This window comes from Lepus europaeus, chromosome 16 (genome assembly GCF_033115175.1).
Source record: "Lepus europaeus isolate LE1 chromosome 16, mLepTim1.pri, whole genome shotgun sequence".
NCBI classification, from domain to species: Eukaryota; Metazoa; Chordata; class Mammalia; order Lagomorpha; family Leporidae; genus Lepus; species Lepus europaeus.
Genome location: NC_084842.1, coordinates 40,525,295 through 40,548,942, shown reverse-complemented (window position 1 = coordinate 40,548,942; position 23,648 = coordinate 40,525,295). Strand labels below are relative to the sequence as shown.

Below are 23,648 nucleotides of genomic sequence, written 5' to 3'. Positions count from 1 at the left end.
GTACCACATCAGAGTCAGGTCAAAGGGGAGACTGTAATTCACAATAACCTAGGATATACTGAATAAACAAATAGAAATTCGAAGGCTCCAATCATACAGTAATGTTAAAGAAGGGGAAATGTTCATTACTCCGTTTTGTGAAATATACATTGTATACATGAATTGAAATATCTCAGTGAATCCCATAAATATGTATAATTATTACTAATAAATTTTTTAAAATATTATTCCCCAATAATATCCTTTATACCAAAAAATATAGTTCAGAATCATGCATTGAATTAAGCTGTCATATATTTTATTCCTTCAACTTGGGACTCATATCTCATTCTTGAATTCTGTATTTTAAATTTATATATGTAACTGTTTTTATCTGAGAGACAGAGTGACAGAGAGAGAGAGAGAGAGAAAGAGAGAGATCTTCATCCATTGGTTCATTCTCCAGATGCCCAAAACAAGCCAGGACTGTGCCAGACTAAGTCCAGGAGTCAGGAACTCCACACAAGCCTCCCACAAGGGGGGCAGGGAACCAGGTACTTACTTGAGCCATCACCTGTTGCCTCCCAGAGTATGGAATATCAGGAAGCTGGATGAGATGGTAGTGGAACTTGAACCCAGGCACTCTGATATGGGATATGGGTGTCCTAAGCAGCATCTTAACCTGCTGTGCTACAATGTCAGCCCCCGCATTCATGGATTTTTTTTTTTTTCTCCCACGGTCAGGCCAGCAGGCCTGGCCGCGCTGGGCTTGGTCTGCCTCTCACCCGCCTCAGGGCACGCAAGAGCCAGCCCGGCACTCCAGACGGGCCCCAAGTCCTACCTAGAGGCTGAGGCCAGCCTCTGGAGGCCTCAGGCACACCTTTTTTTTTTTTTTTTTTTTGACAGGCAGAGTGGACAGTGAGAGAGAGAGACAGAGAGAAAGGTCTTCCTCTGCTGTTGGTTCACCCTTCGATGGCCGCCGTGGCCGATGCACCGCGCTGATCTGAAGCCAGGAGCCAGATGCTTATCCTGGTCTCCTATGGGGTGCAGGGCCCAAACACTTGGGCCATCCTCCACTGCACTCCCTGGCCATAGCAGAGAGCTGGCCTGGAAGAGGGGCAACCGAGACAGAATCTGGTGCCCCGACCGGGACTAGAACCCGGTGTGCCGGCGCCGCAAGGCAGAGGATTAGCCTATTGAGCTGTGGCACCGGCCTCATGGATTCTTTTGAAGATATTTTGTAAAATCTGGGTTTTAATATATTCCTTCTTAGATGCTAGTTACACTTCTTTGAACAAAAATTCACAGAAGTAATGTCGTGTTCCTTTCATGACATCCTACCAGGTAGCAGGAGGCTTGAATTCGATGCTACTGAATTTGGTAACCTGTTTACTCTAGTGTCTTCCAGCCCTCTTCACTGTAATCTTTTCTCACTGTAGTAATTTCTTAGGAAGTACTTTCAGACTATGTAAATATTTCCATACTTCCAAACTTTCCATTAATTTTGTATTATTTGTGGATATCAGCATGTACCCATGGTGTTAACGTTCATTCAAGGGGTTAAGGGTGTTACTATCATTGGGTATTTTGGTGCCGAATTTCTTGCAGTCTGATGAAAAGAAAATACAAGGCCGATTGAGCACAAGGCTGACTGAACCAGCCAGCCCTGAAAGGGAGTAGCGAGGAAACAGCTCTGTTCTCTCCAACTCCTGCCTCCCACATTTTCTGTCAGAAATGTTTTCATGCTCTTGGTGACATTTCTGGTGGATCCCATAGCTCTTCAGCTGCTTTTGATTCTGAGAACAGACCCATTTTTAGATAGTGTGTAGTTCTCTTCCATCTAAATTGAAACCTCAGTATCTTATTCACTTCAAAGCTGTTCCTGTCTTCCCAGCTCCGGGCTGTGTGGCTGCTTTCTAGACCAGGGCTGAGAAGGGGAATGCCTGTGCCTGCTCCCGGGACCCCCGCCTCCCCAGCCTCCCCAAGAGCTGGGCCGGGAGTGTGTGCAGAGCTTGGACAGGGCGACTGCAGAGGCACGGTCTGCGCTCTCCTCCTGCCTGTCCTTTGCCCTCTCTTGTGCCAAGTTTCCAAATTCCGGTTCTTCCCTGGTGTTCCTCAGTTGAGTCTTCGCGGATTTCCCCAGGGACTTTTTCTGTCTGGGAGAGTCTTCCGTAAGAACTAGCTTTATAGTGTTTTCATTCTTTCTACTTTGTTTTCTGTTTGTTGGTTTTCATCTTTATTCTCCCTTCCAGCTTTTTGTTTGATGCATTTTGATGTACTTGTTCTAATTCCTTAAATTATACTTTTTTCTTTAATGATAAGGCACTTAGAACTATGAATTCCCAATAAGAATAATTTGAACTAAGTAATATACGTTTTGGTTGGAAGTTTTCTTCATCCTTGTATGTCGTTAGTAATTTCAGGTTTGTTTACATGTTAATGAGTGGTTATTTGGAATATTGTTTTTTAATTTGCAAGTACTTAGAATGTTGTATTTGGGGGTATCCCTTTCATTATTCGCCTCTCTCTTTTCCTTTTTTAGATATAGTAAAGGACTGAGGTCGTTAAAGTCTCTGGTAAAATATCCTATGGCTTAGATATTCTTGGGGACAAAAGAAAAGATTAACTTTTGCAAATGTTCCATTAAAATACAAGATATACAGTTATGAGAGATGATGTTCCATATGTCTTTTAGATCAAATTTGTTGGTTTATTTTCTCTTTCTCTGTTCACATTTGTCTATTAGATTTGTATTAGTTTGAAAAAGGTAAATTAAAATAGTCTTTTATATTTTTATTTTATTCTCCTAAAATATTTTGCTTTATGTATTAAGCAACTATATTGGTAGGTGAACATGTTTATGTTTGTTATACCTGTTTAATAAATTTATCTTTTATCATTACATAATGTTAACATTTATCTTGTTTGGTCTGATAGTAATATTGCCAGACGACTTCTTTGGTTAACTCAGCTGGTAATAGCTTTTTACACATCCTCTGAATTTCAATCTTTCTTTATTGCTTTTTATTTAAAGTGGGTTTCTTAAGTAACCTGTGTTTTGGTTTTGACTTTTAAACTGCAGTAACAGTTATCACTAGGTATTATCCTATTGTCCTCGGATTTCAGAGTTGGAGACAGAAAACTAAAGCCAGTCTAATTCTTTCTCTGTGTTAAAAACTTGCTCTTCCTGTTTAGAAAGCTGTAGAACTTTGTCAGTATCACTGGAATTTGGACATTGTACTAGAATCTCTCGTGCATTCCATTTTTCATCTCTACTTCCTTGGAACTCAAAGAATTCTATCCCAAGATAAAAATTTTTCCTTAGTTCTGAAAGATTTTCTTCACCTACTTGCTTAAATATTTGCCGGACCTGTTTTATCATTATTATCCCACATTACAACTTTTGGATGTGTTCTAGAAAACAAGAAAGTAGACAACAGTGAAACAAGTGTGACACCTAAGAGTGGATCAAACCAAGAAGCATAGTGAAAGGCATTTCCCAAATGTTAGTTGTGCAGCAACTAACATTTTGAGAGGAATTTGAGAGGAATCAGGCCAAACTGGAGTGTAAGGACAGAATTACAGAAGGAAGTACCAAAAGCAAAAACAAACAAAAAATACCAAGCACTATAGCAGAAGAATGTCAGGTATGATAAGATACAGACAATCAGACAATCCAAATTCTTCGAGTCAACTTTTATTTGAGATGTGATTAGATCATTCAAGGCTATTTCCACTGGGAATCTCACTCAGGATGTACCCTAGTTAGATTCATACCCCCAGTCTGAAGCTGAAATAAAAGCAGTTTCTGAAGAATGAGGTAGAATAGGTCATTCCATGTGATAAGTTCTGCTCAAATTCAGATTTCTAAGGTTTCAAAAGAACTAATTTCACAACTTTGATCTCCATTTTTGTTCGGCCTCCATTCATTTGGAATGGGAAAGCTTGGCAGTGTCCACTTTGCCCTTATAGATAAAAAGCTAAACAACCTGAATCATCAAATCTTAGATCTTTAAGAGAAGCAAAGTCAAAGGGTAAACCACTGCCCCCAAATAGGAAAGACCAAGCAGAACCCCATGAGCTGTAACTTCTTGAGGATCTAGTGTCAGGGCAGGGAACCTGAACTGTAATGATAAATTCCTGGTGGCTTAGTGTAGATGAGTCTGGGATATAAAACTCCAGGGAAATCTTGTACCTGTGCGATATCAACAGTGAGTATCTGAGATAAATCCTCTCCAGCTTCCAGAAAGGGGAGGGAGAAAGTAAACATTTGGAAATACCATACAGCATCTTGTTCTTCTCAACAAGGCTTGCCTCAGGACAAACTATTTAAGCAGAGTCTAACCTGCTGGAGTTTCATTAGCACCTAACTGACCTAGAGAAGGGAAATACTCAATTATTTATTCATTCATTTATTTTTGAATTAAAATTTTTTATTTATATAAATGGAACAAATTTCATGTGTCTCATACATACAATTTTAAGTACATAATGACACTTTCCATCCCATCCTCCCTCAATCCTTCACTCCCACCTTTTCTCCTGCTTCCCTTCTTATTTTCTTTTAATTTTTGTAATAATACACTTTTTTCTTTGAGAAAAGCTTTATCATTAATCATAGAAGCACCTAAAGAGACAGGCAATAGAGTTGGCTTAGGCTTATCTGAAGCTTATAGGACATAAGAATATCCTCCACTTAATACACTAAAATGAGAGAACAAGTATTACTATTAACTCTCATAACACCACTCATAACATCTGCATGGGAAGTTAGTATACAATGACTCCTGTTGTAAATTTAACAGTTAACATTCTTATGTATGATATCAGTGATCATCTGAGGCTCTTGATATGAGCTGCCTAGGCTGTGGAAGCCTTTTGAATCCACAAATTCCTTCAGAGAAATACTCAATTTTAACATACTCTAGTCATTCTGTCTCACCTAAAAGGGAGTGGAACTGAGAGTATATATGAAGTTCATAATCCAGAGTCACAGGCTCATGAAATAAATTGAGACCTAGTCATAGGACTATGGAATCCTTCCCCACCCTCACATCATACCACTTTGTTATTGAAGCTTGGTTGATAGAGTTCCTTTTTCCATGTACATCATGTCTAGCTATAAAAAAGAATCAAGACATATTGAAAGGCAAAGTCTGAAAAAAGGAGAAACATAAGAATCAGACTCAAATATGGCAGAGATGGTAGAATTAGCAGATCAAGACTGTGAAACAACAATTATTATGCACAGGGTTGTAATGGCTACAATAGACAGCATACAAAAACACATAGGCAATTTGAGCAGATAACTGGAAATCCTAATAACCGTTCATCCACACCCCGTCAAATGTTAGAAATTGAAAGCATTGTAACAGAAATGAAGGATGCCTTTAATAGGCACATTAGTATACTGCACACAACTGAAGAAAAAACATCTGAGCTTGAGGATATCTCAACAGAAAATTCCAAAATCGAAAACAAATGCAAAAAAAAATGAAAAAAATAAAAAGACTATCTAAGAATGGTGGGACAACTACTACAGGTGTAATATATACATTCTGAAAAAGCCAGAAAAGAAGAACGAGAAAAAGGAACAGAAGAAATACTTGCACAGTAGTGCCTGTGAATCTCCCCAAACTGATTTCAGATACTAACCACAGTTCCTGGAAACTCAGAGAAAACAATGCAGACTAAATGACAAGCAAAAAAGAAGCTCTATACCTAGGCATATTATTTTCAGGTCTCATAAATTCAAAGATAAAGAGAAAATCCCAAAAGAAGCAAGGGGGGGGATCTTTTACCTAGACAGTAGGAAAGATGAAAATTATATCTGAATTCTCAGAAAACATGCAAGCAAAATGAGAATGAAGTGAAATATTTGAGTGTTGACAGAAAATAACCCCAAATCTAGAACTCTGTACCTCGTGAAACTATCCTTCAAAAGTGAAAGAGAAACAATTCCCCAATCAAAAACTGAAGGAATTTGTTTTCAGTACATCTACCTTGCAGGAAATGTTAAGTTCTTCAGGGAGAAGCTAAATAACACAGACCTAAAACTAAGTTCTACATAAGGAAAGAAAGAACATCAGAGAAGGAATAAGAAGAGGACTTACTCTTCATTAATATAACACATAACGGTCTTTTAAAAAGTAATAACAATAATGTATTCAAACATTAATATGAGGGTACTTTAAGACGTTCATAGAAATAAAAATGATGTTTATTTTGGTTCAAAAAATTTTAATGTATGTATAGTTTGTTTATAATATGCATTTTTCATGAACTTTTTGAAGGTCCCTTTTAAGCAAGGATTTCAAAATTGTTTTGCACCAAAATAAACCTATCTTTTAATTCCGTTTCCCATTAACTTTCTCAAGTACTCTCATATGCACTTATGGATAACAGAAATAAATGACAGAAATGATATAAATGATGGGAATGAAGGATTAGGATTAATTTGTTATTATAAGGTACTTGAACTGTCTGCACTATAGAATTATTTAAAAATGAACTTGGGCTGACTATAAGTTTCTACTGGGTTCTTGGCTCCTGGCTTTTGTCTGACCCATGCCTAACTGTTCTGGGCATTTGGGAAATAAACCAGCAGATGGGAGTGTGTTCTCTCTCCATTTTCCTTTTTTCATCTCTGTCTCTGAATCTCAACCTCTCAAATAAATAAATAAATAAGCAAATAATGTTACAAAAAGAAAGCAAGTGAGAATAGCTATGTTAATTTCAGATAGAGCAATCTTCAGAGCAAGGGAAGTTTTCAGGGATAAAGAGAATTATGTATTGATAAAAGGTCAATTCTCCAAGAAGACATAATAGTCTTTCTTGTGTTTGTGGCTAACACAGAGTGTCAAAGCACATGAAGCAAAAACTGATGGAATTGTAAGAAAAAAAAAAAGATGAATCCACTATAATTGAAAACTTCAACCTCCCTCTATCAAAAATGACCAATGCAACAGGCATAAAATCATTAGGGATATATGAACTCAACAATATCTCCAACCAGCTGAATATAATTAGCATCTATTAACTAATTCGCTTAAAAGCAGAATACACATTATTCTCATGTTCACATTCTGGGCCATAAAATTCACATTCACAAATTTTAAAATAAAAATATGACAATGTCTACTCCTGGACTTCAGTGGGATTAAAGAGAAATACTAGATTAAATACTACATAGAGATATAAATAACACAATGGCCTTGAATTTGAAAAACCAACTTCTAAATAATACATGGGTTAAAGAAGAAATCCCTAGGGAAATTAAAAAATGTTTGAAATAAGTGAAAATAAAAATATAGTTACCAAATTTCCATGATGCTGTAAAAGCAATGCTTAGAGGAGCAGGTACTGCAGCACAGTAGGTTAAACCATAGCTTGGGATGATCACATTCCATATTGCAGTGTCTGGTTTGAGACCCAGTTACTTCACACTTCCAATCCAGCTTCCTGCAAATGCATCTGGGAGACAGCTGATGATGATCCAAGTATTTGGATTTTTGTCACACATGTGAGAGACACAGATGGAGTTCCTGGACCCTGATTTTGGCCCAGCTTAGCACTGGCTGTTGTATGCATTTGGGGACTGAACTTGTGGGTAGAAGATGGAACTCTCTTTTTCTCTCTTTCCTCTCACCCGCCTTCTTCCCTCCCTGTCACTCTGCCTTTCAAATAAATATTTTTAAAGCAGTACATGAAGGAAATTTATAGAATTGAATGCAGATACTTCAGGAAACTAGAAAAAGGATAGCAAATTAAATCAAAAGCAGAAGAAAGGAAATAATAAAAATCATAACAGTTATAAATAAAATTAACAACAGGAAAGCAATTGAGAAAATCAACAAAATTGAAGTCTGGTTCTTTGAAAAACGCTAACCAAGAAAAAGAAAAAATACACAAATTACTAATAACAAAATTAAAGAAGCACATTATTAAAGATTGCAGAGATGTTAAAAAGATAATCAAGGAATATTTTGAACAACACTCTGCCCACAGATTTGGTAACCTAGATGAAATGAACCAATTCCTTGAAAGACACAATCTGCCAAAAGGCACAAAAAATGAAGAAAGTTTTTTACATTTTTTTTTTTAGATTTAATTTCATTTATTTAAAAGTAGAGTTACACAGGGTGGATGGTGGGGGTCAGGGAGAGAGAGAGAGAGAGAGAGAGAGAAAGAGAAAATGAGATCTTCTATTTGCTGGTTGACTCCCCAGATGACTACAGTGGCCTGGGTAGGCCCAGGCCACAGCCAGGAGCCACGAGCTTCCTCTGGGTCTCCCACATGGGTGAAGGGGCCAAAGCACCACCCTCTGCTGCTTTCCCAGGCACGTTATCAGGGAGCTGTATCAAAAATGGAACAGCTAGAACTTGAACAGCATCCATATGGGATACTGGCATTGCAGGCAGCAACTTAATCTGCTTAATCTGAGAAGACAGTCTTGTTAGGTCATATGTATTAAGAAAATATATTAATTAAATAATAAACTTCCAAAACAGGAAGTATCAGACACAGATGGGTTTAGTGGTGAATTCTACCAAGCATTTAAGGAGGAAATTATAGCATTCTCTATAATCTCTTTCAAAAGATAGAGGCGGAGGGTTAACTTACTCTATGAGGCATATATTACTGTAACACCAAAATCAGATGAAACTATTACAGGAAAAGAAAACTTTGAGCAGATATTTCTCATAAACATACATGGAAAAATTCTCACCAAAATATTAGCAAATCAAATCCAGTAGTAAATAAAAAGAATTTACACCATGACTAGGAGTATTCATGCCAGTTATGCAAGGCTGATTTCATATCAATTACTCTACTCCATAACATCAACAGGTTAAAGAAGAAAATATAATCATACCAGCAGATACAAAATGACAAAATTCAACACGTTATCAAACTCTCAGTGCACTAGAAATAGGAATTCCCTCAATTTGATAAAGAATGTTTATGAAAGATTTACAAGCAAAATAATAATTAATAGAGAGACACTGAATTCTAAGATCAGGAATAAGGCAGAGATGTCACTTCTCCCTACTAGTTTTCAACATCATTATAGAAGTCCTACCTAATATGGTAAGAGAAGAAAAGGAACCAAAAATTATATAGATTGGGAAAGAAAATAATAGAATTGTCTTTGTTCACAGATGGCATGATCATCTATGTAGAAAATCCAAAATCTACTGAAACTAATAAGTAATTAAAGCAAGGTTGCAAAATTCAAAACACATATTCAAAAATCAATCATTTTCTTATATACTGGAAATGAACAAGTGAAGCTTGAAATAAAGGGGCCAGTGCCATGGCATAGTAGATTAAGCCTCTGCCTGCAGTACCAGCATTCCATATGGGGCACTGGTTCCAGTTCCAGCTGTTCCACTGCTGATAAAGCTCCCTGCTGATGTGCCTGGAAAAGCAGTGGAAGATGGCCCATGTACTTGGGCCCCTGCACTCAACTGAAGAAGCTCCTGGCTTCTGGCTTTGGATCAGCCCAGCTCTGGCCATTGCAGCCATTTAGGGAATGAACAGTGGATGGAAGATCTCTTTGTCTTTCCCTCTCTGTCTATAATTCTGCCTCTCAAATAAGTAAATCTTTAAAAAAAAGAAATTTGAAATAAAAATATAATATCACATTAGCACCCAAAAGAATCAGTTTGTACAAGATCTATATAAAGAAAACTAAAAACTGAAGGAAGATATCAACAAACAACAAAATAAATGGGAGATAGTCCATGTTCATGGATAGGCAGACTCCGTATTGTTAAAATGGTGGTTTTTCCCAAATTGGTATGTAGATTTAACATAATCCCAATCAAAATCCAAACAAGTTTTGTTTTAGATATTGATGAACTGAATCTAAAATTTATATGGAGAGACAAAGGACACAGAATAGACAATACAATATTGAAGGAAACAAAGTTGGAGAAATGCCACCATCCAAATTCAAGACTTACTACAAAAGTCACAGTAATTGTATAGTGTGTTGTTGGTGAAAGAATAAACAAAAACATCAAAAGAAGTGGATCCACATAAATAAAGGCATATAGTCTTTTACAAAGGAGCAAAGGCACTACAATAGACTAAAGATGGTCTTTCAACAAATGAACAATTGGACATCCACATATAGAAAATTAATCTAGACACAAATATTACTCCCTTTACAAAAATTAATATAAAATGAATCATAGACCTAAATGTAAAATACAAAACTGTAGGGGGTAGGTATTGTGGCCCAACAGATTAAGCCACTGATTTGGATGCTCATAACCCATATCCAAGTGCCAGTTCAAGTACCAGCTTCCCCACATCTGACACAGCTTCCTACTAATCATGCTAAGAAGCAGCAGATGACAGTTTAAGTGCTTGTGCCCCTGCCAGCCCAGATGGAGTTCCTGGCTCCTGGCTCCCACCTGGCCTAGCCCTGCTGTTCTGGGCATTTGAACAGTAAACCAGTGGACAGATTCAATCTCTCTCTCTCTCTCTTTCTCTCTCTCTCTCTCTCTCACTGTTATTCTGCCTTCCAAATAAACAAATAAATCTTTTTAAAAGCCAAGATACAGACATGGAGAATATAATTTCAAAAGTTGTATCTTGTAAAGGAATATTATAGGAATATTATCTAAAATATACAAAGTGCTTTTAAATCTGAACAATAACAAAACAAACAACTGAGTTTTAAAAACAGATCACAGGCCAGCGCAGCAGCTCAATAAGCTAATCCTCCGCCTGAGCCGGCACACTGGGTTCTAGTCCTGGTTGGGGCACTGGATTCTGTCCTGGTTGCTCCTCTTCCAGTCCAGCTCTCTGCTGTGGCCAGGGAGTGCAGTGGAGGATGGCCCCAGTGCTTGGGCCCTGCACCCGCATGGGAGACCAGGAGAAGCACCTGGCTCCTAGCTTTGGATCAGTGCAGCAAGCTGGCTGGGGCGGCCATTTTGGGGTGAACCAACGAAAAAAGGAAGACCTTTCTCTCTCTCTCACTGTCCACTCTGCCTGTCACCAAAAAAAAAAAAAAAAAACAAAAAACAAAAAAAACCAAAAAACAGACCACAGTCATTTAACAGACACCATATCAAAGAGATGGTAAATATTAAAATATAATCTAATCACACATCATTAAGAAATACAAACTAGGGAACAAGGGTTGTGGTACACTGGTATAAGCTTCTGCCTTTGACTCTGGCATCCCATATGGATACCTGCTTATGTCCCTGCTGCTCCACCTCCAGTCCAGCTCCCTGCTAATGTGCCTGGGAAAGTAGCATAAAATAGTGCAAGTGCTTGGGCCCCTGCACACAAGTGGGAAAACCAGATAGAGTTCCAGGCTCCTGGCTACCTCCTGGCCCAGTCCCAGCCATTGCAGCCATTTTGGGAATGAACCAGCAGATACAAGATCTCTCTCTCTCTCTCTCTTTCTCTGTAACTGCCTCTCAAATAAATATTTTTCATAAAAAGATATACAAATTTTAAAAACAATGAAATATCAGTAAAATCCTCTCAGAGTGGCCAAAATCCAGAACTGACTCATGTGAGTATGGAAGCAGTTTGCAAGATGGAGACCCAGAAAAGCTGGTATTGTAATTTACTTAAGTCCAAAGGCCTGACAACCAGGGAAACTAATGATGTAAATCCCAGTCTGAGTGTAATTAAAGATGGTATGAGATGTCTCTGTTCTGGCTGTAAGGCAGTAAGAAAAAGTAGGGATGAATTTCTCCTTCCTCTAACTTTTGTTCTCTTCAAAATATTTGATGATACACACCAGACTAAGGAGGGCAATCAACTTCAGTGAATGCACTGATTCAAATGCTAATGTAATCTGGAAACACCCACACAGACACACCCAGAAAGGATACTTGTTCAGGACCTCTTGATCCACTCATGTTGAAACAAAATCAGCTATCACAAATCTACCCCTGTTGGGGTGAGAATTTGGCTCTGTCTTAAGATACCACTTGAGACACTTCCATCCCATATTGCAGTGTTTGTGTTTAAGTCATGCCTCCACTTCCAACCTCATCTTCCTGCTAACATACACCCTGGGAGGCAGCTCAAGGGTTTGGGTGCCTTGTCACACATGAGGGAGACTCAAACTGAGTTTTGAGTTCCTGGCTTCAGTCTGGCCCAGTTCTGGCTGTTGAGGGTATTTGGGAGTGAACCAGCAGATGGAAGCTTTCTCTCCGTCCATGTGTCTCCTCTGTCTCCTCTGTCTCTCTCTTTGCCTTTCAGGTAAATAAAAATAAATACAATTTTAAAAAACACAGGAATCAGGACTGGCTCTGTGGTGTAGTGACACAGAGTGCCACTTCAGTGCCGGCATCCCATATGGGCATCAGTTTGATCCAGCTCTCTGCTATGACCTGGGAAAGCAGTCAAAGATGGTCCAAGTCCTTGGGCCCCTGCACCCACGTGGGAATCCTGGAAGAAGCTCCTGGCTCCTAGCTTCAGATCAGCTCAGCTGCAGCCAGAGCAGCCATTTGGGGAGTGAACCAGTGGATGGAAGACATCTTTCTCTATGTCTCTCTGTAACTCTGTCTTTCAAATAAATCAATAAGTCTTAAAAAAAAAAACCCACAGGAATAAAGCCCTGTCAAATTAGCACCCATAAACACCTCCCTAATCCACACTTCATCTCCAAATAAAGATTATAACAAGGCCATAATTACACCTTGACATGATACAACTAGCCTGCATATAATAAAAAATGCACTAACTCCTTCCCTAGAGGAGGAGATAAAGTCTTTTAGAGATGTTTTTTCTCCCCCTGATAGGCTGTAACTGAACTACAACAATATAAAGTCAACAATACTTAAACATCATGATATCATATCAATATATTTCTATTTTGTGATAAGGGAATAAGAGCTGAAAGAAAGCAAAGATTACACACACACACACATTCTTAGCAAAGAAGGAGGAAACATAATTACAGCTTTGTTTCTTTAAATGGAATGTAGTCATAGCTAATGTTTATAACTATCTTCTTCAACTACCAAAAATTCTTTTGCACCATTATTTTAAGTTTATTTACTTATCTTTTAATTACATTTCCCACAAACATTTTGAAGCCCATTCTTACTCTCCCCATATGAACCAGCAGTTATATTCCTCTGTATTTACCTAAATGAGTTGAAAACTTCTATCCACATAAAAACCTGTACTGTATGTTTATATCTTCTTTACTCACAATTGGCAAAACTTGGAAGCAACCAAGATGTCCTCCAGTAGTAGAATGGATCAATGAACTGTGGTAACACAGACAGTGGAATATTATTCAGCAGTAAAAAATGAGCTATCGAGCTATGAAAAGACATGGAGGAGCTCTAAGTGCATATTACTAAGTGAAGGAAGCCAGTCTAAAAAGGGTACATACTGCATGATTTGAACTCTACGACATTCTGGAAAAAGCAATGCTAAGAAGACAGTAAAAAGATAAGGTGTTGCTGGGGCTAGAGATGGGGAAAAGATGACTAGGTGGAGCACAGAGGGTTGTTAGGATAGTGAAACAGCTCTGTCAATATTTTAATGGTGAATACATGTCACTGGAAATTTTTCAAAACCCATAGAAAGTACACCATCAACAGTGAACCCATGTAAACCACAGACATTGTATCATCATAATGTGTCAATGTTGGTTCATCATTTTAAACAAATGTACTGCTCTGGTCCCAGAAGCTGATAATAGAGGAGCTATGTGGGAATGAAGGCACAGAATATATAGAAAAACTTCATAATTTCTACTCAACCTAAAAGTGGTCTAAAAATAGAACTTTATTAAAAATAGACATTTTTACAAGGGTACTTCAAAAACTTTATGAAACTGGATTAAAGTTTGCATCCAAATATATTAGAAATCCATGCATAGTTTTTTCATATTGTGCATTTTCAAAAACTATATATACTGTTAGCTAGAGAGGAAAACTCTGCATGTGTGTGTGTGTGTGTGTATGTGTGATAGTATATTTGAATATCTCTTTTATAGAGGCTAAATAGCTTTAAAAATTTTTATTTTGCTATTTATTACATAAGGCTAATAATATTAAGTACCTTAAAGGATTCTGAAGAGGTCTGAATGAGTTAAATGTAGAGAACAGTGTGTGGGATATGGTTACATATTCGTTAGTTCTGGTGATTTTTGAAGGACCCCAATGCTTTGTACTATTGGAAAAGTTCAAATATCAAACTGGTGATAGGAACAATATAAATCTGTAACTACCATAGGAAATTATTTTACTATACACATAAGATATAAAAAAAAAAATCCCTTAGCTATTGTAATTAGGAAGTAGCTGCAACATCAGTGCTTGAAATGTCAACACCTACTTAACAATTGAGTGAATTAGTGCAAACTAAAGAGTAAAACAATGAATTTGGGATCATTTTGTTTAAAATCAGGTGATACTTTCCAAGAAAGCACTGTATTTAACTGCATAATAAAATACAAGAGCAAGCTGAATATAAAGGTATATACCAAACAGAAACCAAGAAAAATGCTGAGGGAACATGATGCCTCCTGCTTCTGGATAAAGCCTTACAATGACATAAAATCCTATGGGCATGAACTCTGCTTGGATAACAAGATTGCCACTGTGACCTCATCTTGGCACAAGCCTCTCGTTTATTTCTGGTTTTCAGTCATGCTCTCAATATAGCTCAAATGCGCAAGAATATTTATAATCTCTGTTCATGTTTCCCAAGAGGACGGGATTTGCTGTTCTCTGCCTTGAGCGGGGAATACAGAGTGAGGACACCTGCTGTCTTTCCTTTGCCAGGGAGCAAGTGCCTGGCATTCCCTAGGCCATTCCTTACTGGAAGATAGGAGTATCTGACTCAGGTCCTGGGTGGCCCAACTTGTGGTTCTGTTGGGCCTGCAGGCCATCAGGTAGCCTGGGATCTCCTTTTGTGTCCTGTACTTTTTGTGCAAATACTTCTCCTCCTCTCTTCTTCCTTCTGGCGGTTGGGAAGATAAGGCCAGCCTGAGGATCTCTGGCTGCGATGATATACGTGAGATGATATACGTGAGCACAGTGGAGCCCTCTAAGTCTAGATTTCAGGCAGGAGCAGAGGAATTGTGGCCTCCAGTTCTAAGCTTCATCCTCCAACACAGCTTCTTGGAAATCCTGCTTATCCATTAGTAAAATGTATGCTCTGCTCCCCATATGACCGGTGAATCTGACATCTGCTCTTTCTACTTGTGAGAGCCCTGGAGGCAAGGAGGAAAGAATGGCAGAAGTCAGGGTTTAAATTCCTTCACATGCCTATTACTTCATGTGCCTTAAGCCTTACCCAAAACATTTGGAAGGGGTAGTATAAACAGATAAGGAGTTTTAGTTTTGGAAGATGAAAAATATGCTGGATAATGGATGGTAGTTAAAATTTCAACAATGCAAAAGTACTAAATGTCATTGAATTGTTCACTCTAAATGGTTACAATGGTAAATTTTATAGTATATGCATATTTTTTACTCCTCCCCCTAAAACCTCAACTCAAATAAAACAACAAGCAATAAGCATCTGTGTATCTACACATACAGGTAAATGAAAAAATTTTTTTTTCATCTGTTAATTTCTTATTGTAATGACCAAGGTGATTCTGAAGTTCCTCATAATATTCTCATACCATCCACAGGCTATCCTGGCTTTGCAGAGTCACACAGATACAGATCTGAATTCTGTTTCTGTTATCTATTAGGTGTATGATGTTAGGAAAGTTATCAGTCTTCTTGAGCCTCAGTTTCCTGATCTTCAAAGATAGAGAATTCTACATATGCCATTAGTTTCAATGAATTGAAATGTAAAGGACCTAGTGGTAGATCTGGTAACAAAAAATAATTCCGGCATTCAGGTGTTTCATTTGTCTGTTTGCCCTTTCAGATATGTGCAGATGGGTCCAAAGGCAATCCCCATCTGGGAGGAGTCTGTACTACTTCCAAGTAGCCCAGTTAAATTTGGTGTCTCCAGGCTCACCAAAGATCAATTCAAGGACATTGAGGGCTATTATTTTGTAGGAGAAATGGAACCATACTCTATTTATAGTCTTTGAGGTAAATAATGATCTCTCGAAAAATGTTTATAGATTTATAACCACCAACACCACCTCTGGCAAGCCTTACTCCAGTTGGAATGGACTGGTCTCATGCCAGGGAGAACTCTATCTTCAGACTGTCTCAGGAGCCTTGTTAGTCAACACCCTCAAAGCAGATACCATGGAAATCAAAACCCTTAGGTTTGCCCCATATGTTCACTTCAAAGGAAACCAACCTATATGTACTGTATATCTCAAGCTTGGTAAAAATGTGTAAGCATGAAAACAAAATGAGCCATAATCGCCTCAAAATAAATAATAAGATAAATCTTATGCAAGACAAATATTATTAACAGCCACTCTTTATTATCAAAGCAAGATAATGTTGCATGTGGAAACTTTATAATAAGAACGCATTCAGGGATCGGCATGGTGAGTAAAGCTGCCCCTGCAGTGCCAGCATCTCATATGAGCACTGGTTCGAGTCCTGGCTGCTCCACTTCTGATCCAGCTCTCTGCTATGACCTGGATAAACAGTAAAAGATGGCCCAAGTCCTTGGGCCCCTGCAATCCACGTGCGGGAGACCTGGAGGAAGCTCCTGGCTCCTGGCCCGGATCGGCCTAGCTCTGGCCATTATGGACAACTAGGGAGTGAACCAGTGGATAGAAGATCTCTCTCTCTCTCTCTCTCTCTCTCTCTCTCTCTCTGCCTTTCAAATCAATCAATCTTAAAAAAAGAAAAAACCCTGTTCCTATTTGTGTATACTATAACAGCTCTGTTTAGAATTTTTATCGCTGTGAGGGGCAAGAACTTGGAGTGAAAATTAAGAAGACCAGGTCCACATCAGTTTAAAGTATCTTTGAGCCTTACTTTCTGTAATTCTAGTGTAACTCTAGGCTCTCTGGGACAATGTTATCTTCGAATTCCACTCATAGGTGATTAGGTTTAAAGGAGCTGGACTATCTTCACTGTTGAGCAAAGTGAGGCCACTATGAGCTGTCAGCACAGTAAAGGGAACATCTTAACACAGGCTGCTGTTGTTCAAGCATGAGGGAATATGTGGACATAAGGCCAAAACCCAGCCATGCAAAGAAAGCAAGTTGGAAACAAGCTGGAGTCTAAAACCTCATACATTTTATGACTGACTTATTCTAGCCACATCAGATGTGCCATCCTGCTCACCAGCAGACAAGCCATTCTTGAAAGTTTTCTGTGTCCATAGTGAATAACCAGTAACATCTGTTTGGGGTTTTTTAATAGTGAGGAATTCAGGATCTCAGGGGAAGTATTTATTTAAATACTAAGGTGGCTCCAAAGCTGGTCCTGAAAAAAAACATGTGTGTGGCCACTCTGTGCATGTAGGATATCCTTCCATTCTGTCAACACAGACTAAGCTCCACACTTTCACATTTGAACATCATCTTCGCACTCTCCTCCCTTGGTTTCCTAAGGAAATTGGCCTGGATTAGAAATAGAGAAGACCAGAACCACAGCTTTTACCAGAGAACAAATGGTAAATGTTTTGCCAGCCAGTTATTACAAAGAGCCCTTTAGAGGGTCAATATTTTAGGAATGTCATGGGGTTGATGTGTCTAGAATTCAGCAATTATAGGTTTTCTAAATTCCACCTAGATTCAAGCGAGCACCCTGAACACCATTAAGGCCTCTGTGCTTAGTGCTAGAATCATTTTGACTGGTTTACACTTAGATGTTTAGTGTTCAGATTTTATTGGAGTGCTGTAAGTACCAGTCCTATGAAATCTGTTTTTGTATCTGTTGAAATAAAAGACAAATCATATGGACAACATCATCTGTTTCAGTGGATTCTTATGATGCACACATTAAACTTACGTAACCAACCATTTGCACTTGGACAGTAGGTAAGAAATAATTTACATGATACGATTTTAGATAGTATAAAAATATATATTGCCTATGTTCTGTTTATTACATATTGCATGGTTCTACATATGTTTCATATATATGCACATCTTATGGACAATATGAGGAGTATGACAAGAGTAACTTTGACTAGCTGCAATTTTCTCTTATAATCTTGAACCTAACTCATGTGGAAAACCAAACATCAACATCCATGACTAATAATTGACATGATCACATACAATTCATTTTCTGGCCAGCTGTGGCTCCTGTGAGGCAAGAGGTTAAGACTTACATAGAAAGCTCACCCTACTGAAAGGTAAGGTTTCCTTCCTCAGTGCAAACATCTTGGTAATCCCTGTTTGCAGTCTCACCAGCATGTAGTAGAGGACCTGATGCATAGTAAATGGCAAATAAACACCTGCTGAACAGAACTTAATCTGCATGTGGGTTTATCATTTCTCCTGCTGCTGCATCCCTGAGAACAGAGCCATTGGTCCCAACTTCTCATTCATTCCCTTTCCATGCCCAGCCTTGAAAGCAGCCCTAGAAGTAAGCCAAGGCATCTCTTCTGTATAACCCCCATGTAAAAATATTTTTTAGTTTCTAATGTATGGAAAATGTTTCCTCCCTAGAGAATCAGTATACTTCCACTTTTCCAATAATGAGAGTCATGTAACTTGCTCTATCATCTCCAACTCCATCTCTGTCTTTCCCTCTGCCAGAATTGCCAAGTCACTCAAAATACCTACTTAGAACCACTGTATTGACCCTTTAGATTACCATTTTATAGGCTTTCTTCTCCTTGATGCTGGCTTTCAGTTTGGAGGTTCTATTGCAATGTTTTTCAAGTGTGGCCTGGTAGGCACCACATCAGAATCAATCACTTTAGGTTACTCCCAGACCCTTCAACAGACCCATTTACCAGCATCTCTAGAAGTGAGAATCAGGAACTTGTATGCACTTTATACAGACGTCTTGGGTACTCCAATGATTGGTTAAATTTGAGAATTCCAGGCTCATTTTTATATGTTATTTGTGGTAAAACATTTTATCTTTGTACTGAGAGAAAGGAGAATTTAGACAAGTGGTATAAAATAAGAAAATATCCTATTTAATATTGACGAAGACCTTCCGATAATGTTAACAGCATTACTTAAAATAATTATCAATATATTAATTTTGTTTGAACGTTGTAAAATTGTATGAAAATAGTTCTCTATCAGGATTTATGTTCACAATGTTCTACAAGTGCCTATCACTCTTTTTCCAGAGATTACAAGAGTAGTAGTTGTATTAAAGAAAACAAGAAATCAGTGCCTAAGAGCTAGGAATAAATTGGAATACATACAATGTATAAAATAGTTTTGGGGGGTACTATGCACCAGGAACTGTGCTTTGTCAGTGAGACACTATAATGAGCAAGACTCGATTCTGCCTTCAGGTTTCTTGTGGTCTAGTAGGAAATGTATAGAGCAACTGGCAGCACCTGAAAAATAGGCTATTGCCAGAAAAACAGTGATCTTAATATTAGTCACATGGAGTCCAGGAAATGATTCAAAACCAATTCTTTACCCTCTCAATGGAAGAGTCCATATAGAAGCAGCCAGGGCCCCCTCCAAGACTCACTACCATTTACGCTTCCTCAGTTTCCTTTCCTCCCCTCACTGTGGCTTAGTTTTGGCTGTTTTCAACAAATCAGTTTTGATTGCTACTTAAGCTTGGTTGCAGAGTGAGGATCTCTGTCTCCATGATTTTTTCCAGTGGAGCATCTAAAGGAGCAACAAACCACTTTCTTCCCAGAATCAGCTGATTCCCAACAAATCTCTGTACTAGCACAGCCTGGGTTCCACACCACCCAGGAAGGTGTATAGTGAATGGAGGACAGCCCATCCCACCCTGTCTGCCAGCCAGGCAATTTCAGCACTGGAGGTGTGGGTCAGTGCGAGATATAGGCAAGGTGGCAGGAAGAAAGTCCCCTGAAACTGGAACTCAACGCAAGAGGCATAGGTGACTCCAGGAAGCAAGGGACAAGGAAAAATTTAGAAAGCAGAGGGACCACAAGAGTAAAGGCCTAGAGACCAAAGACAGCATGGGGTATTGAGGGAATTTCTACTTATTCTAAATCCCCAGAGAAGTAATTTTGAATCCCACTTGTATGTAAAGGTTCCCTTTAAGTCACACCTTATCTATGAAACTTTCTGGGATTATGCTACTCCATGCTGTTTCTTTCTAACCATCTCCAGTATCTATCATCACATTGTACTACTTGACATTTCATTCTCTAGTGACCAACAACCCTCTACAGCCCCCACCCTAGTAAACCACCAAAGCCTACACTCTGCCTCTACACATCAATCTTCTGGATGCTTTATGTAGATGGAGTTGTATCATATTATAAGTTCTTTTCCTACTGGTTTCTTCAACTTGGAATGTTTTCAGAGTTCATCCACATTGATTGCAGCATATATCAGTACTTCACTCATTTTTATTGTTGAACAATATTCTATTATATGAATATACCACACTTTGTTTATTATCAGTTGATGAACATGTGGATTGTTTTCACTTTTCAGATAGTATGAACAATGCTGCTACAAAGATTCACATACAAGTTTTGTGTGGATATGTTTTCATTTCTCTCAGGTATGTATCTCAGAATAGGATTGCTAGGTCCCGTGAAAACAATATTTAACCTTTTGAGAAAGTGTTATGCTGTTTTCCACAACTTTATACCCTTATTAGCAATTTATACAGGTACAGATTTATTGTCAACATTTGTCATTGTCTTTTTTTAAAGATAATACTTAGATGTCATATGTTTTACCTGATCTGGGGTAACTAATAGGGTACCTAAAATGTAATGTATTGGTGTGAAATTGACATTTTGAGATTTGATGATGGTTTACAGCCCTTGTTTCTTCTGTTGAGAAACAGTGTTTTTTCTTCATACTATTTGTTGAACTCTTTACTTAGCGTAGGGCTAACTTTATGGTCACTTAATAAAGTGAAAATAGATCTTTGTAGAAATTTAGAGTGGGAATAGGAGAGGGAGGAGGAAGAAGGTTTGGAGCATGGGTGGGAGGGAGGGTAGGGCAGGAAGTATCACTATGTTCCTAAATCTGTGTATATGAAGTACACGGAACTTGCATAACTTAAATACAATTTTTTAAAAATGATTTTTATTTATTTGAGAGTTAGCGTTACAGAGAGAGAGAGGGAGAGACAGGGAGAAAGATCTTCCTTCTGCTGGTTCACTCCCTAAATGGCCAAAATGGCCAGAGCTTGGCCAGGTCCGAAGCCAGGAGCCAAGAGCTTCATCCAGGATTTTGACATGGGTGCAGGGGCCCAAGCACTTGGGCCATCTTCTGCTGCTTTCCCAGGCCATAAGCAGAGAGCTGGATCAGAAGAGGAGCAGCCAGTATATGAACCAGTGCCTATATGGGATGCAAGCAGCAGAGGCAGAGGCTTAGCCTTTTATACCACAGTGCCAGCCCCTGTTATTATCTTATTAAAATTGAAGCTATCCTCATGGATGTTAAATGGTATCTCACTGTGATTTTGATTTGTTTTTCCCTGATGACGAGTGATATTGAGCATATTTTCACATGCTTACTGGTAATCTTCTTTGAAGAAATGTCTATTCAGGTCCTTTGCCTATTTTTAAAATTGGTCATTGGTCTTTTTGTTGTTGAGTTGTAGGGTTTCTTATATTCTGAATAACTGTATTAACTTCATTATTGTGTTATTTATATACTTCATAGGTTTAAAATATTCCTCAGTGTGCCTAGTTATACTGTACACATGAGCAGGATTATATTTTTGTTCTTGGACATTTCTGGTGCTCTAAAAAATAATGGGTTCTTATTTCACATTTAATGAATGGGTTGGACTAATCTTCCTGTGCTATCAAGTCAAACGTTGGGAAAAAGAAATGAGCCTGGTATTCATTGTCTGTCTATCAGGTATGGTTATTGTGTGATCGCACTACAACTTAAGGAGGTTCTGTGTTCTTATCCCCCAATAAACAGATAAGCATAAGGAAATTAACTTAGGAGATACCGCATAGTTGATGAGCAATAGAGCTGCTTTTGTCTCTAAAGTCTACACATTTTAAGCATCTTGCCCCTTTGTCTCTCTGTGCTATGATCAAACGAGATAGCAAAAGCAGAAGACTGGCTTATCAGGCTTTTTATGCATGTGAAATGTCACATCTGAACTTCGTGTCTCACCCAATATATAAATATATATATATAAATATATAAAATCCATGCTATAAAACAGTTTATATGGTTTTTCAGCTCATAAATTAATAAAACCCATTCAATTACTTCCCTTAAGTGAAATACAGGAATTCTTCCATTAAAATTCTTCTATTAAAAACTGAAGTACAGAAATGGAAATATGTCTAAAATCACTGAATAACAAAAGGAAACATGTAATTCTAGGGAGTATATGGACTCCACAGAGGTATGGGCATGCTTCAAAATCCACCAGCACTTTCCAGACAGTCAGAGTGCAAACGTTCCTGCGGCTCATGATTCTGGCTCTGGGCCAGTGACATGCTCACTTGAACTGCAGCCAAACATCCTTGGATGCATTGCTTGAACACGTGACTGGCATTCTTGTTCTCCTGCTGTATGGTGTACTCTCCTGGAGACCCACTGACACCTAATTCTCAGAGATCTCATTTCAGGTTTCACAGACAAGTGTTTTCACCCTTCTAACCCTAAAAATAGAGGTGAGATCAAGATACAGTTTGGAGGGACTTAAAATCTCTCTTTTAAGTCCCCCAACATTTAAAATCCTTAGATTCATCTTTGAGCATCTTCATGGACAACCTACACCATAAAAATTTTCCCTAGGGAAAAAACGTACTTGTGAACCATCCTTGTTTGTAAATACATTATTTTCTTAAATGTCAAAGACAGACATACAAAAGTATGAAAAGAAATAAATAGTGAAATAGTTTCTAGAAATTATCAAAGTAGAGTATGAATAGGACAATCTATAGCCCTCAGGAAAAAAGAATGAGAATAAGATTAATATGGGAGCAGGCACTGTGGTATAGTAGATAAAGCTGCTGCCTGCAGTGCCAGCATCCCATATGGGTGTTGGTTCAAGTCCTGGCTGCTTTACTTCTGATCCAGCTCTCTGCTATGGCCTGGGAAAGAAGTAGAAGTTGGCCTAAGTGCTTGGGCCCCTGAACCCACTTTGGAGACCTGGATGAAGCTCCTGGCTCCTGGCTTCGGATCAACATAGCTGTGGCCATTGCAGTCATCTGGGGATTGAACAAGCGAATGGAGGGTCTCCCCTCCTGCCTCTGGCTTTCTGTAACTCTGCCTTTCAAATAAATAACTAAATCTTTCAAAAAAGATTAATATGGCCACATCAATAGTTTAGCATAATAAATAGGACTTCCCAAACAGAGATAGATAGATAATGGAATCATTTTACCATAATCATTCTTGAGCAAGGGAACCCACAAGAATATTTTTGCTCATGCAAAAAAAAAAAAAAAAAAAAATCACATCTATACCGAACAACTTTCTGGAGCATTCTGGCATTTTGTGTACCTGTGTGGTTCTACTCTGTGGACCTGCTCCCAGTTTTGATGTTCTCATAAAGCAGGCTGTACAAATGCCTGCAGTGTATTATTTCTTGAGGAATTCCTAGGGAAAATGGACAATGGAATTTTACTTCCCTAGTCTTGGAAAAGAGCAGAGAGGATGGTTGAAAAATGTTATTAGGCTG

The 23,648-nt window shown here is 38.4% G+C and overlaps 1 long non-coding RNA gene across 2 annotated transcripts in view; it reads left to right on the top strand.

The window, feature by feature from the left end:
- LOC133775167 (uncharacterized) overlaps positions 1 to 23,648 on the top strand; it is a 134,217-nt gene that overhangs the window by 4,913 nt on the left and 105,656 nt on the right. For both annotated transcript variants that reach the window (XR_009868201.1, XR_009868200.1), the window contains exon 2: positions 20,471 to 20,540. This is a non-coding gene — a long non-coding RNA (uncharacterized LOC133775167). The remainder of the gene's footprint in view (positions 1 to 20,470; positions 20,541 to 23,648) is intronic.